The following is a 16,366-nucleotide window of genomic DNA, read 5'->3' as shown; positions in this document are numbered from 1 at the left end:
GTCGAGGTAAAAATCCTTTGATGTTGTGACAACATTGTTGTTTTTATGGATTAAGACACTGGTATTCTACAAAATGTGAAATGTGTTCACTCAGGAAACGAAATGTTGCATCTGTACCAAATAGTGAGTGAATCTCTTAATTCAGTTTGTTACATAAACATGCATGCTACAAGAATGTTGGAAATGACAGTTTTCATCATCATTTCCACAACGTCCGTTATGGCAAAAGCACAATTAGACTACAAGCATCTTCCGACTTCTCGTGGTGGAAGATACCTATTTGAAACTGTACATTGTGAACAAGAGGAAAAGGGGAGAATGGATCTCGTGGAGCATCCCAACCTGTTCGTGATGGCCAAGTTCTTGGCAGATGAACAAGGACTGAACGAGGCAAAGACAGGCCCCTAAAAGAAGAAGTACAGTCATTTGGAGACACGATTGAACACCTTGAAGTTCAAACTGTCAAATAATGACCTGACATTGATGCAGTACCTGGACAGTGCGTCCTATTCTGTGAAGTTGATAAGCTCGTGATTCTTGTTTCCGGTATATTGCAGTGCTATAAACTATGTATGGAAAATGTATGTTAACATAAACGACACAAACATTTGGGAATAGTTCTTCAAAAAGATTGTATGTGGCATAGTCAAACCGAAAATGTCATAAAAAGAGCCAGTTCAACGATAAACTGGGAGGTACACAACGACCACCGCCCGATCAAAATCACCATCACTTCACCTAACACACACACACACACACGCACGCACGCACGCACGCACGCACGCACACACACAGAGAAAACAGAGACAGAAAACAGGTATAACATTTAAAAAGCAGACTGACATAAATTCACCACCCTCTGGAAACAAATTGACACTTCAACCATCTATAAACCAGACATTGACACATTCAACAGCAACCTCACAAACGCCATTCTAGACATTACAGAAAAATGCATTCCAACTTTTCGGTTTAGCCCTGCACAATAAAAAGTCCCATGGTGGAGCACAGAAATCATCAACGCCAGAAAGGCAAGATAAAAGGCCCTTAACCAATCAAAAAGGGACCGTTCAAAATTATATTTGGTTAAAAAAAACAAGAAATAAAACTAAGAAAATTATCAAGGCAGCAAACATAAACCATTGGAGAAAATAAAAAAAAATATTCCGTTCTACCCTAAGGCTAAAACATCGCAACACTTAATACTGTGGAATAAATTTAAAGCCATTAAGGGCATTTAAAAAAACCCCCATCTCACCCAACTTTCCGGACCTCGCAACAAACAAAGAGAAAGCTAATGTATTTGCTGCCCACTTTTCGGCCACTATCAGCTCCACCAAAGAGAGAACTACCAATAAACAAAATCATCAACATACATGAACTCAAATCAGCACTAAAAAACAAACGAACAACAAACAGCCTCAGCCCAAGGTCCAGATACCATTACATACACCATACTTGACAAACTCACACCCAACCTGCAAAACCTCACACTCACTCTCTTCAACCATATCTGGACCTCAGGAACTCAGGAACCTAACACTTGGAAAACATTTTCATTGATTTCAGCAGAGCTTTCGACATGGTCTGGCACAACGGCCTCATACAAAAACTTTTAAAAAAATGCCACACACGGAAGAGTTCTAATTTTCATTCACTCATTCCTAAATAATAGACAGATAACTATCAAATCTCACAACACTATTTCGGACCCTTATCCTCTGTAAAACAAGCTACCACTAAATCCCAAAGAATGCTAAATTATATTCAAAACTGGGCCCCAAAATGGGGGTTCCACATTAAAAAAACGTGGGCATACTATTCAAAACACAGCGAATGCAAAATTATACCCCCAAACTGCACCTAAATAACCATGCAAGAAATTGAATTAAAAAAGGAAGCCAAATTCTTAGGAGTAACTTTTGACCACCACATGACATGGACACCCCACATTCATAATCTGGTCGACTCATGCCTAAAAGATCTAAACCCAATGAGAACCATCAGCGGCACAAACACACACTAATCAACATTTATAAAACTCTTATACTGTCGAGACTGGACTACGCTGCTCCGGTCCTCCATTCCCTCTCCCCCTGTAATCTACAAAAACTCAATTCAGTTCAATACAAAGCCCTCAAACTCGCCCTAGATACGAGGAGTGGTACCTCCCTCAATACATTACTTCTACTTACAGGAACCTCTTCAATCACACAAAGAATAAATCAAACCACACTCACGTATTGGGCTGGGGCCCAACACAACCCAATATTCAAACTCATAACCCACAAATATAACAACACAAAAAATCCACCCTAAAAAAATTCAAACTTAACACATCTAAAGCTTCATGCCCCACCCACCTCAACAATCTGCTACATGCACAACAGCTAAACAACACACAACACACACCTCCCATTATCCCATTACAAGCTACATTCACGACAAACCCCCACCCATTACAGACACCACCTTACAGCAACTACCTAAAACAGCTCACACAGCTACCATAACAAACATCACAAACACAAACTACCCAACCCACACCCATTTTTACACAGATGCATCAATCAACCCAATGGCTTAGGCATTCCTGTTCAACAACCCCCCATTTCTACCAACCTTCACTACACCAACCACACCACAATAAACACTGCAGAACTAACAGCCATCCTCACTGCACTGCACTTAATACTCTCTCTTCCTCTCTTAATACCCTCTCTCTCACAATCAAATTCTATCCGACTCACTCAACTCCACCAAACAACTCCACAACATGCACTCCAAATCACGCCCATGCAGACCTTATCCACAATATCATACTTCAAACCGATTCACTTAAGCGCTTAAACAAAAACATCACATTCATATGGATACCCAGCCACTCAAACATTCCAGGAAACGACACTGCAGACACAGCAGCCAAACTCGCAACCTCTCACATATCACCAAACATCAACTTTCACACATCCAAATCAGAAATCAAACAACTCATCAAAACAAACATACTGAATACAAGCTTTCAACACAACATCAGCACAAACAAATCAACCTGGGTCACCTCAATTATAAAATCCCCAATAAGAACAATTCCTACATACTCAAACATCAAACACATTGATACGTACATTACGAGATTATTTACAGGCATCACCAACCTCAACTACACCCTATACAAACAAAATAGACACCCCGATGGCTTATGTACTCACTGCAACACACCTGAAACAATGTATCCTGATTTGTGTTTAAACCCATATATTAGGATTCCATCTACCTGCATATACCTTTGTGATGTTACAAAACGCCACAGGAAAATATAACTGGACCTCAAAAGCGAAGCCCTTTTCTCTCTCGATTCTCAAAATAGCCTCAATCAAAAGTGTTAAGTCTGTTCGGCCCGACTCCGTCCGGGTTGTCGAAAACAACTTTAACCTCACACATGTATCTTGAATTGTATTTATAACTGTAGAATTTAGTTATATCTACCTAAACATCACTTTGTAATGTTACAAAATGCCACATGTAAAGAAAACTGGCCAGCTAAAATGAAGCCCTCGTTTTTTGCAGATTCAACTTTGCATTGTATATAGTTGTAAATATAATAAACATGTGAATCTTTTAAAGTTGTGTGTCATATTTTGATGAGATATACAATCTCATTAAGTAACGTAAGTCTAATCATTTTATCAATAATTCTATATTCAACATTGTATACCATACCCTTAGCCCTTCTAAACATCAATCTAATCTATCTTAATGTAATCTATTTCAGCAATACTCATTTGCACTGCATGCTTTTCTCCCTGCAAACCCTTCTAAAGCATGTTCCTTGCTTAGGCTAGTATGTAGGTTCTATTGTTCTCTGTCCATCCAAGCGTATACGGTATTTAAAGGTTAATTTCATCTTGTCTCTTAGTCAGTATCTTATGTGGTTGTCATCGCGCATGTTGTGGTTGTCATCGCGCATGTTGTGGTTTTGTCCATATTCTCTAGGATCGAGATCATGGTGATCTGGAGTGTTTTCCATGTATATAAGATGATGTAAACACCGGCAGTGTCACCTATGCGTTGAATGCAGCTCAGGTCATACCAACCTGGCTCAAGGTTTTGTTTATTACATTCACACCCCAGTGGCTTTGTGGTTCTTGTTAGAGCAATAACTACATCCTGACGCTACTACAGTTTCTCTCCATTTTCAACATAGCCTCAATCAAAAGTAAGCAGCAAATCTGATATTACAATGTTTTGTTTTCATTATATTCACAGTATTAATACTTAAGCATGTACAATATGATGTTACCATTGTGATTGCATTTTTTGTATCAATATTTCAATATGTGAGAAATATGAAGATATTAAACAAGAATGCCTTCCTTCATGTACACTTGTTAACAGCAGTTTTGATAACCTTACTAGGCTAATTTCCTGCAACAACATAAACACATTAATTTGTCTTGGACGTCTCCTCTGTAATACAAAGAAAGTAAGAAGCAAATCCGATATCACAACGTTTTATCCATTATATACACTGTACTAATATACTTAAGCATGTACAACATGATGTACCAATGTACCTGCATTTTTGTATTATGGGCCTTTGGCCTACAATTACAGAAATAAATCTGTCTGTCAAAAGTGTTAAGTCTCTGTTCGGCCCGACTTGGCCCGGGCTGTCGAAAACAACACATGTATCCCGCACACATGTATCTTGAAATGTGTTGAAATCCATAGATTAGCATTCTATCTACCTAAATGCCACATTGTAGTGCTATCACTTGTAAAGATAACTGGTCCCTTAAAGTGAAGCCCTTTTTTCTCTCTCCATTCCCAATATAGCCTCAAGCAAAAGTGTTTAGCCTCTGATCGGTCCGACTTGGTCCGGACTGTCAAATACAACTTAAACCTAACACCTCTTTATAGAGTCTCAAAACGTAGTATTCGAATGAAACACGTAGCTCAAAGTGAAGCCCGGTGTTCAGTCTTGCACTTCGCGGGCTAATGAAATGAATACACCTGTTAATTACACATGTATCCAGCTTGCTTAATTGACCCTTGTCTAATTGCAATCAACTAGGTGTTGTGATCAATCCACATACCCCGATGAGGGAAAGGGCCCTTAATTACCTGTCAGGAGCCTTCAGTGTTGTTGAATAGTCCACCGTTTCTTTATAATGTTTTTCACAGATGGGCACGTAATCACTGACAAAATGCTAAAATGAGACATTTTTTAATGCGTATATTTATTTCCTCTTCGTGTTATACAGCGTACAGGATGTTCTCCGTACATTTTCCAAAGTATAAACATCAGTGAATACTAGTACAGATACAGATGACAGGCTGAAGCTATTCATGACATGATTTACACATATCTGCACACCACTCACTGTGGGGCACAAGACCTTACACCGATATCAGTGCAACCCGCCTCGCCGACTGGCTAGACCAACACAACCTCACATCCTTAAATGACAACCAACCCACCCGTTGCCCCCTCTCTCACCTCCATTCACTTACAGCCAGTGACATCACACTCACCACACCCAAACTCACACAAGCTTGTATCTGAGAGATTCACAACGACACCTGGGGAAGCGGCCACTGCCCCATCAAAATCACCATCACCACATCCCCACCCCCAACTTCACACACACACACACACACACACACACACACACACACACACACACACACACACACACACACACACACACACACACACACACACACACACACACACACACACACCACACACACACACACACCACACACACACATCTCACATAGAACAATCCATAAACAACAAAATCATAAACATACATGAACTCAAATCTGCACTTAAAACAAACAAACAGCCTCAGCCCCAGGTCCAGATACCATTACATACACTATACTAAACAAACTCCCACCTAACATGCACAACCTCACACGTACTCTCTTCAACCATATCTGGAGCTTAGGAACTATACCCACCACATGGAAAACAGCCAGGGTGGTACCAATCCTCAAGCCAGGGAAACCCAATAGCGAGCCTGACTCATACCGTCCAGTATCTCTCACCTCCAAACTCTGCAAAACTCTCGAAACTATTATAAATAACAGGCTCAAACACCTCATACAAACCAATAAACTAATTAAAGAGGACCAGAGCGGCTTTACTCCAAACCGACAAACTTTAGACCACATTTTACATTTGGAACAAGATATTAAAGTAGCACAGGCACAGAAACAATACACCATGGCCATTTTCATCGATTTCAGCAAAGCTTTCGACATGGTTTGGCACAACGGCCTACTACAAAAACTTCAAAAAACATGCCATACACGGTCAAATTCTAAATTTCATTCACTCTTTTCTAAACGACAGACAAATAACAATTAAATCTCACAACACCATTTCGGATCCTTATCCTCTAGAAAATGGAACCCCCCCAGGGGAGCATATTATCCCCAATTTTATTCAATTTATGATTAATGACATTTTCCCAGATAAATGGCCAGAAATCACAACTGCCAAATTTGCAGATGATATTTCTTTTTGGACCTCCTCCACTTCAGTTAAACAAGCATCCAATAAAATTTAAAAAATGATACATTTCATCCAAACTGGGCCCAAAAATGGGGGTTCCAGATAAATGTAAAAAAAACCCTGGGCATTATTATTCAAAACACAGTATATGCAAAATTATACCCCCAAACTACACCTAAATAACCAAGAAATTGAATTAAAAAAAGAAGCTAAATTCTTAGGAGTAACCTTTGACCACCATATGGCATGGACACCCCACATTAATAACTTGGTCAATTCATGTCAAAAGGATTTAAACTTAATGCAAGCCATCAGCGGCACAAACTGGGGTGCCGACAAACATACACTTATCAACATATAAAAAACTCTTATACTGTCGAGACTGTACTATGCCGCCCTGGTCCTCCACAACCTCTGCCCCGGTAACCTACAAAAACTCAGTTCAGTGCAATCTAAAGCCCTCAAATTAGCCCTCGGCGTGAGGAGTGGTACCTCTCTTAACACATTACTTCTACTCACAGGCAGCTCTTCAATCACACAAAGAATAAACTAAACCACACTCACCTACTGGTCTGGGGCCCAACACAACCCTATATTTACGCTAATCTCAAACAAATACAACAATATTAAAAAATCAACACTCAAAAAGTTCAAATCCAACCCATCTAAAGCTTCATCCCTCATCCACCTACACAGTCTGCTACATGAACAACAGCTAAACACTATACAACACACTATAACACCCCCCCCCCCCCATTACAACCAACTTCCACTACAACAACCACACCACAATTAACACTGCAGAACTAACAGCCATCCTCTGTACTCTGTACCCTCTCTCCCCCCAAACAAACTTCCTTATCCTAACCGACTCACTCAACTCCATCAAACAACTACACAACATGCACTCCAAATCTCGCCCAGACCTTATCCACAATATAGTAATTCAAACCGACTCACTCAATCGCTTAAACAAAAACATCACATTCATATCGATACCCAGCCACTCAAACATCCCAGGATATGACACTGCTGACATCGCAGCCAAACTCGCCACATCCCACATATCACCAAACATCAACTTTCACACATCCAAATCAGAAATCAAACAACTCATCAAAACAAACATACTTAATACAAGCTTTCAACACAACATCAGCACAAACAAATCAACCAGGGTCACATCTATTCTAAAATCTCCAATAAGAAAAAATCCCCACATACTCGATCAAACATCAAAAATATTGACACGGCTATAAACAGACTATTTACAGGCATCACAAACTTAAACTACACACTTTACAAACAAATTAGATACCCAGATGGCTTATGCACACACTGCAATACACAAGAGGACATAAACCACATATTCACACATTGCCACCTACAACAAACAAATATTAAGCAACTTCACAACAACATTCCCACAAAATACCACAATAATATACATGTACTCCTCAACTCCCACAATCCGCCCATTATCTTTCAAGCCAAAGCCACCTTCCTACAAAACTCTAACCTACTTCATAAAATTTAGAACTTCCCAAACATATTTCTACAACACCACTGTCAACTAGCTCATATATCTAGATCAGGCTTCTAAATTTCACTTATCCTTACTCTCATACTATCACCAATATAAGCCTACTCATTTAGACCTGCATTCTCTTCCCACAGAGGTTACTCCTGTCATATCTTCCTACGTAACCTCTGTTCTAATACGGCCCTTTCATGGTGTGAGCGTTCAAGACTCGTGATTGGAGGCAATCAGATTTAGTTGTGCAATCAGCGACGTTGTTTCAAAAGTGATCATTCGCAAGGCCTCGGTAATTTCAGTATGCTTCGAGAAAACTAAACCTCTTCCCCTGGGCGATGCGCAAACGTTTCTTCTAGACAGAACTCAGTCATGTTATGGCGGATCAGTGGCGTCTCCATCGCCCTCGTCGACAACGGACAAGCTAGCCATTAAACGTCTTGTGTGTAACGTCAACACAAGTCCCCGGCAGATTGGGGATATTTGTCGCCCACATTTGCTTGTGTTAGTCAAGTTGAATCTAAGTCGATGTAACAGGGATAGAATAGTAAGAAGGGAGATAATTCGTGTTGCGATCTTTGTCGCTAGGGGATTTTACGAGAACCGGGAAATATGGCCGTATTAGAACAGAGGTTACGTAGGAAGATATGGCAAGTAACCTCTGTGGGAAGAGAATTTTAGACCGGGGACTCAATTTCATTTATCCATAGCGCTTTATATCTGCTACGAGGTCCGTGCCCTCCCTCAGCCAATCAGCCTCCAGTAAATTGTAAACAAAGCAGTCCAACCTCTCCAGTACAAGGTCAAGGCCACCCACCCCAGCCAGCTCACTCGCAGCCTTCAACCCACAGCCACGGCGGTGACAGGCCGGGAAAGCCACATTTAAAAAATGACTATTGCCGGGAAGGCCACCTTTCAATTACATGCCTGTAGCCGGTAAAGCCACATTTCCAATAGATTAATTAATTAATGGTTTACCGTAACCGCTAACAGAGCGTCCCCATGTATAATATTGTTTTCACAAGAAACGAATAATCTTTCTTACTCACAAGCGTGGTGCTTAGCCATACCGGTAAAAGACTGTCCCTATTTATGATTCTAAACCACATTGTATAATATTGTTTTCACAAGAAACTAATAATCTTTTCTCCTCACAATCGCGGTGTTTAGCTTCTTCACTCAGAGTTTATTACTCAAAATGGAACCACCTCCGGTGGTACATGAGTACATAAAATGGAATGCAGAATATACAAAGTAAGAACGTGACAGGGAATAGACCCAATGATTACTGAAAACTAGAACATATACATTTGATAAATTTAGATAGATGGTTGATTGTTGAAATTTTAGTATTTGACATCAATTTTTTAATATGTAGAGAGATTAGGGAAGGAAGAAGAGCTATCATCTAGGTGAGTGATGCGTTGTTGTCTAAAATATGAACATGTAATGGAATTCATCTTAAGTTAACTGCGATTCAGATTTTGATATGATCCAGGATTGAGTATAATGAAAGGGGTTTAGAAATACATCTGGTAAGCCGCATTTACAAAATATATGTTTCACGTGATTTAGCCAGGGAGCATCATCCATTATATAATCTAGAATGAAAGCTGCTATTTTGTTGTTTGGATGGGAAAATATCAATTTGCACCAATAAGTAATTAATTGTTTAGAGATTTGGAGCGGAATAGGTTGTCTTCCAAGTTCTCCATAAACCATAAAGTTCGGGGTGTTATATCTCAGACCGGTGGCTAATTTAAGGAATTTAAGATGAACACGTTCAATATCGCAATACCGGTAAAAGACAATCCCAGATTAAGATTAATCTAACTGATTATTCTAACAATAACCTAGAAGGATGGCACAATAAGGTAAAGAGACTTGTCCAGAAGTGCCACCCTAACGTTTACGAGATAGCAAAGGCCATTTCAGCGTGAGCTTTCTCTCACAGAGGTTGAGTGTAAAAAGAATGTTTTGTGATCTTACGCCATTTTATCTGTTTGTACACATGGCAACAAACTAAACCATTATTATTATTATGTTTTACATATTAAGATTTATTATTATCATGTGATATTATCATTATATGTGATATACCTATTAGTAATTATATTGTGCTAATCATAGAAACAAAACCTGTTGTGATCTGAATGAAATTATGAGGAAACATATCTTGTTTTGTTAAATACGGTAACGTGTTTGAACCTCTAAGGATGTTTTGACAGCAAAGCCGGGAGAGTCACATTCCATGTTCATGCAACCGTAATTATTGCCGGGAGAGCCACATCAATTTAGGCGGTGTATTCCCATACTGCCTACAGTTCCAAACTGCCTACAGGTTAAAACAACATGATAGGGACCAGTGATCAGGAAGTGAAGTTCGAATCCACGGATCTGACCTGTTCTATCCCTGCTAAAATGAACTTGACCAGTTACTTGGTTAATGAACAGACCTGTTCTATGGTGTCTTCCCACTCTGCCTACAGAAGTTTAAAAAATGACAAGTGTTGGTTGGTTTATTCATTCTGAGAATTCTCCGTCTTTACATGGAGACATGGATATATCATGAAACATTGATACGTTTTACAGTCGTTTACTGGTTTCACAAATACACACAAATGACAAGGATGTCCATTTCGTTGCCATGGACTCCGATATGTGACGGGACCTAGATAAAATGTATTTGATAATTTTTGTAAATAACCATTTACTACACCACATCTATATCAAATTCAAAATCTCTAATACTCTTTACCTATTTCATATTATTTTTTTACCTTTTTAATTCGGCATCCCATTCCAATTTCTCTTAATACTCAGTTTTTGTTTTTTTGGGGGGTAGTAACACCACTGTTTCAAAATTTATATTTTTTGTTCCCCTCATATCCTAATAAGTGTACTACTCCGTCGCCGAAATACCTTAATTAGTTGTGCGTGCAACATTAAATAAAGCAAATAACTACTACTACCTTACTCCAAACGACACACCCCTTCTTCATTGATAATTGGGCTGTTCCATTATTCTACAGGGCAAAAAATCATTTCCCACGCTGCCTACACGGCCCCTGTCTCATTGCCTTCTTCGCTCTCCCCTTACCTCCACCCCACCCCCACCCCACCAATTTAACCCCTTTTTCTTTCTTTCATAATCCCCTTATTTAAATTATGCAGCTTACCTGCACTCATTCATATGTCCCACTATGCTATACCCCTTAGCAATCTCCCCTCCCCTATCCCCACCCCACCCCATTCATGGCCCCGATTTACATCTATTATTTAGTTTTAACTCTAGCTCTCATTTATTAACAAATACTGCTGGGTTTCTTTACTCCTTTCCCTTCATAACATCGGCTTTTCATTTATTTTCCTTCCATGTTTCTTAAACGTTTTCTATTTTAAATTCCATCTAGGTTAACGCCCCATCATTTGCATTTTTTTGAGTATGGTGGTTTATCCCTTTTTAAAACCATATTAATTATTATACTAGCTCCCACCTATCCCATCGGCGACATTGGCTACAGCCAGAAGCCGACGTAAAACTTATAATCATTATCATCATTAGCAGCCTATTTTCAAAGTATCTGATCTGAAAATGTCTGCATTACTTGTTGGCGACTCGTTGTTGAAGTATGTCGACGTTGTAAGCAGAAGGAAGGGATCGTGACAAGGTCTCTATTCGGAGCCAAGGTGGCTGACATTCCCGATCTCTTGTGGGACATGGAGAACTTTAAGGTAGGAAACAGTTGAAGAATGTAGGATTTTGCACAGAATGAGGATTACTCAAACACAATATAATTTACTTAATATAATATACCCATCATAGTGGATATTGCATGCTAAAAAACGTATTTTATGTTTTGATTGCCCAAATCGAGTCATTTCTGAAGTGAGCTTTAATTTAATATTGTTTCCAGTTCATCATCGTCCACGTTGGGGTGAATGACCTGGCGTACATGCCCAGGACGCCGAGACAAGTGTTTGACGACTCCTCGAAACTGCTTGGTATAATAACGAAACAAAACCCACGGTATGTCATCTAAAGTACTGTCGGAAATAGAAAAAAAACTGGTTTTAGGCTGTTGATCTATATCCCTAAAATTTACACCACTGCAAATAGGACATGTCGAAATAACTCATTTTGGCCTAACTGGACATTCAGTGGGATGCGTTAGAGGATATCCAGAAAAGCATGTTTATTCGTAAAATCGGGCAAAACTTAGAAAAAATACGAATAGCTGCTGAAAACAACAGATCAGACTATAGATGGCAGTTGGGTCGCTCAGCCAGGTATGACGACGGACCGTCGACTCACCTGGTATGAAATGCATGCGCTGGCACAAGGGTCATCTCAAAGATATTTTGTGTTTTTTCGTGTGTGTTGAATATGTCTCATCTATTGATTAACATCTGACGTGTCTTTCTTTCATAAAGTTTATGTTGAGATATGTGAAAGAGTGTGATACCTGATACCCATAGAAAAGCATCGTATTAAATGTCTCAAAATATATAGGTGACTTGACCACCCGAAGATCGACAGGACTGGATACCATCGTCTGCTACACCCGTCCTGGTTTTGCTTTTGAGACGACCCTTCCTACCTGTTTCTTTTTATAGTGATAGTGAGACTCTATGGTAGCTACATCCTTAATGGTTTCAGCATGAATGTTATTATGTTTTACGTCAGTTATCGTTTATAATGAAGCTAAGTCTAATTTCAAAATGGACATTTAAAAAGTGTCCTTTGTGATACAATATCATCGCACACTAATTTGCATAAAGCCATGGTCTGTTCCAAATAAGTCGCTTTGGACTCATTGCTCATTTCTGCACTAATCTCTCCTCAGTAAAGTCTCTTTTGTACGTTTCCTATCTCCCTACCACTGGAACCGTAGTTAGGCCGAACCTAGTTTAACAGATATTTCACGCTTTCACATATCAAGTACATAAATTGTAGATATAATGCAAAACAACAGTTGTTTTTTTCTATTTCCGACAGTACTTTAGTTTTATGCACCCTTCTAATAAGAAAAGCAATCTAAACACAAATTATTCTGTGCAAGATGACAATGCCATCTACAACCGATTGCTCCTTTTGCCCAGTGTACGCAACCGTTGACAACTCCTACTAGACCAACGGCTACTACCACGACGAGAGTGCCTGTATTGACACATCGCTGCTCATCACATGATATGTGGATTTAAAAAGGTAGATTTATGAAGATAAAAAGAGAAGATAGGTTATGTAAATCATGCACTATCATGTCTTAGAAAACGAATATCATTTTTTGCTCGTATGTCCATTATATGATAAACTACGTAAAAGTACCTTAAAATTTTTATTATGTCCATCCATCCATACATAAATTTTACTCCTTATGAAACTGCAACAACCATGGTATGATTCAGAATGTTGCTATGTTTATATATCATGCTATGAAACTCACAAAAGAATAATCGCCATCGAGCATCGTCTGAACGTCACAATTGTATCAAACATAATAATACCGTATACATGTATACATGTCTTCTATATACCACTACCATATATTGTATTATAGGTCTGTGGCCTTTGAGTATTGAATAAAGATTGGATCTACGATAATTTTTGGAAATGTAATTTATCATGGGAATGACAAGTCTTTTTGGATGATCAACGTCTTTGTTGCATGATAGCGACGTTTCGGTATAGATACTGATACCGTTTTCAAGCATGAGGTTATGGATGATCAACTGCTTTATTGATTATAGCGACGTTTCGGTATAGATACTGATACCGTTTTCAAGCATGAGGTTATAGATAATCAACTGCTTTATTGATTATAGCGACGTTTCGGTATAGATACTGATACCGTTTTCAAGCATGAGGTTATAGATAATCAACTGCTTTATTGATTATAGCGACGTTTCGGTATAGATACTGATACCGTTTTCAAGCATGAGGTTATAGATAATCAACTGCTTTATTGATTATAGCGACGTTTCGGTTTTGATACTGATACCGTTTTCATGATTGAAAATAATAAACAATAATCATGCAATAAAGAAGTTGATCATCCATAAAGACTTGTCATTCCTATTACTTGCAACTTCTAGAATGCCTCTCAAAGAGGTCATTTATCATAATATTGAAAAGCACGGGGCTAATAACACTACCTTTTGACGTAACATTTTCAGTCATATGCAAATCAGAATGACGTATCAAAACGCTGCTAAACCTTCCATACATCACCAGGAATACGAACAATGACGCATAAAGTTCAAATCCTTGTAGGATCGGAAGAAGATCTCGATTATACCTTACCTGGCTGTAAATGCCTGTACATCCCACACATATGAATCCAACTTCGATGTCTCACTTTATAGGGACAGCCTAACTACGTCATACACAAACACACACACATCAAGCAGAGAAGGGGGAATCCCCGAAGTTCGTATAGCCTTGCATATTGAAGCTAATAGCGAGTCTGACCTTTGTACGGAAGTCATAGTTAAAAGATCTCGCTTCCTGTGACCTTTAATTTACACAACTGCTGCCTGTAAGTGCGAGGAAATGATATTGTGTATGTCACAGCGACCATGAAGTGTTCATCTGATTGGCTGCTCGTCGTCCGTCCTAGACACCACGAAGTCCTTTCAAAGTTCAAACATGAACTTTTTACAGAATCCATGAAGATCCAGGTTAGAATGTGTCTTCAGCAAACCATGCTTGTAAGAAGCATGTTCATGCTGTGGATCACTGGGTTGTCTGGTCCAGACTCGATTATTTACAGACCGCCACCATATAGCTGGAATATTGCTGAGTGCGGCGTTAAACAACAAACAAACAAAACCATACTTTTGACAGATAACGAAAAATGTAGGCCACAGCCTTAGAAATCGGGGAGTCATTGAGAGCGAGTTTAACACGTCTCTGTCAGTCAGAATAGTGGATTTGGCAACATTTGTTTTGCTCCTCGTTTACTAATAATGATGCTAATATACGTTTTCCTTCGGGCGGGACTCCACAGTACGGTTGCTAGAACTGCACGGTAATATTAACATGTTAAACGGACCAGCGAGCAAAGCACAAGTAGCAATTCACATGTAAGTTTAGACTCACCACACACTAGTGTAAATATAGCCACTTGCTTTAGGCAACTGTTCTAACTAAATTTGGCAAAATATTTCATATTGTTTAAAGGTACTGTTTACTACGGAATCGCTGAAGGGACCTGATGAAATAAAATTAATCTTGAGCGCACTAGTTAATTAGTATGTTGCGTGCACAAGTTAATATATTGAGCTCTCAAGTTAGATATCTTGAGCGCACAAGTTAACATCTTGAGCGCACAAGTTAGTATCTTGAGCGCACAAGTTAATATCGAGCGCACAAGTTAACATCTTGAGCGCACAAGTTAACATCTTGAGCGCACAAATTAGTATCTTGAGCGCACAAGTTGTATCTTGGGCGCATAAGTTAGTATGTTGAGCGCTCAACTTCGTGTTTACCGTCTAATGGCATTACTGCAACGCACGTTTGATTGACTGCTGGCTAAAATGTACAAACCTAAACCCTTTTTGGAAGATTTCAAACGATGCAAAGTCGGCGTTAAGTAGGTGCTTATGATGAGACTATGTAAACGTATGCAAATTTATCAGGAACACTGATAATGTTTATGTAAATGTTCATCGTCTTTATGCTTGTCAATACTATTCTTTGTTTCTGATTTTACCACTTTTCGCTTCATTACATAAAGCAAGCCCAGGTATGTGTAAGGTCATAATAAGAATTAAAAGATAAACATGAGTAGGAGTTTATTGCGGGTATGAATAGTGGTTTTACTGACTTCTAATATTGGTACAAAGTATTATGAACACTAGCGTAAAGCTTGTATACCTTGTTTTGTGCTACGCCTCTTTTATGTATACAGTGCATATAGTGTTACATGACTATGAAAAATCTAAACACTGAGTGTTATACTTAATTATAAAACTGATGTCTGATGTATTGGAGTGAGTGAGTGAGTGAGTTACAATTTAACGTCACATCGGCAATATTTTAGCCATATCGTGACGAGAACAATTATTTGTTTACATAGTAACTAATGGTAAACTGTAAAAACCTGTCAACGAAGGACAGTAAAATAACTAGATTATCACAGATTCGAAATTAAAACTGGTAATTAAATCTAAAACATTTCACTTATAGGGGGCAGCACAATATAAAAATAGGCTATAGATCGCCAACAACTGAGGTAGATCACCATACTAGGGACCATGGGGACTTACAGTACCTTTGCTACCTGCATGGACCCTAGTTG

At 39.0% G+C, this 16,366-nt stretch overlaps 1 protein-coding gene across 1 annotated transcript in view; it reads right to left on the bottom strand.

Annotated features, from left to right (window-relative positions):
* LOC124277083 (von Willebrand factor D and EGF domain-containing protein-like) overlaps nt 1-14,451 on the bottom strand; it is a 54,360-nt gene extending 39,909 nt beyond the window's left edge. The window contains exon 1 of the mRNA XM_046712734.1: nt 14,368-14,451. The gene's annotated coding sequence lies outside the window, so the exon portion shown is untranslated. The remainder of the gene's footprint in view (nt 1-14,367) is intronic.
* Nucleotides 14,452-16,366: the final 1,915 nt, after the last annotated feature.

The sequence above is a fragment of the Haliotis rubra genome, unplaced genomic scaffold (assembly GCF_003918875.1).
Source record: "Haliotis rubra isolate DU_JTF1 unplaced genomic scaffold, ASM391887v1 Scf218, whole genome shotgun sequence".
In the NCBI taxonomy this organism is placed as follows: Eukaryota; Metazoa; Mollusca; class Gastropoda; order Lepetellida; family Haliotidae; genus Haliotis; species Haliotis rubra.
Note: the sequence above shows the minus strand (reverse complement) of the source record. Positions and strands in the feature narration are given on the sequence as shown.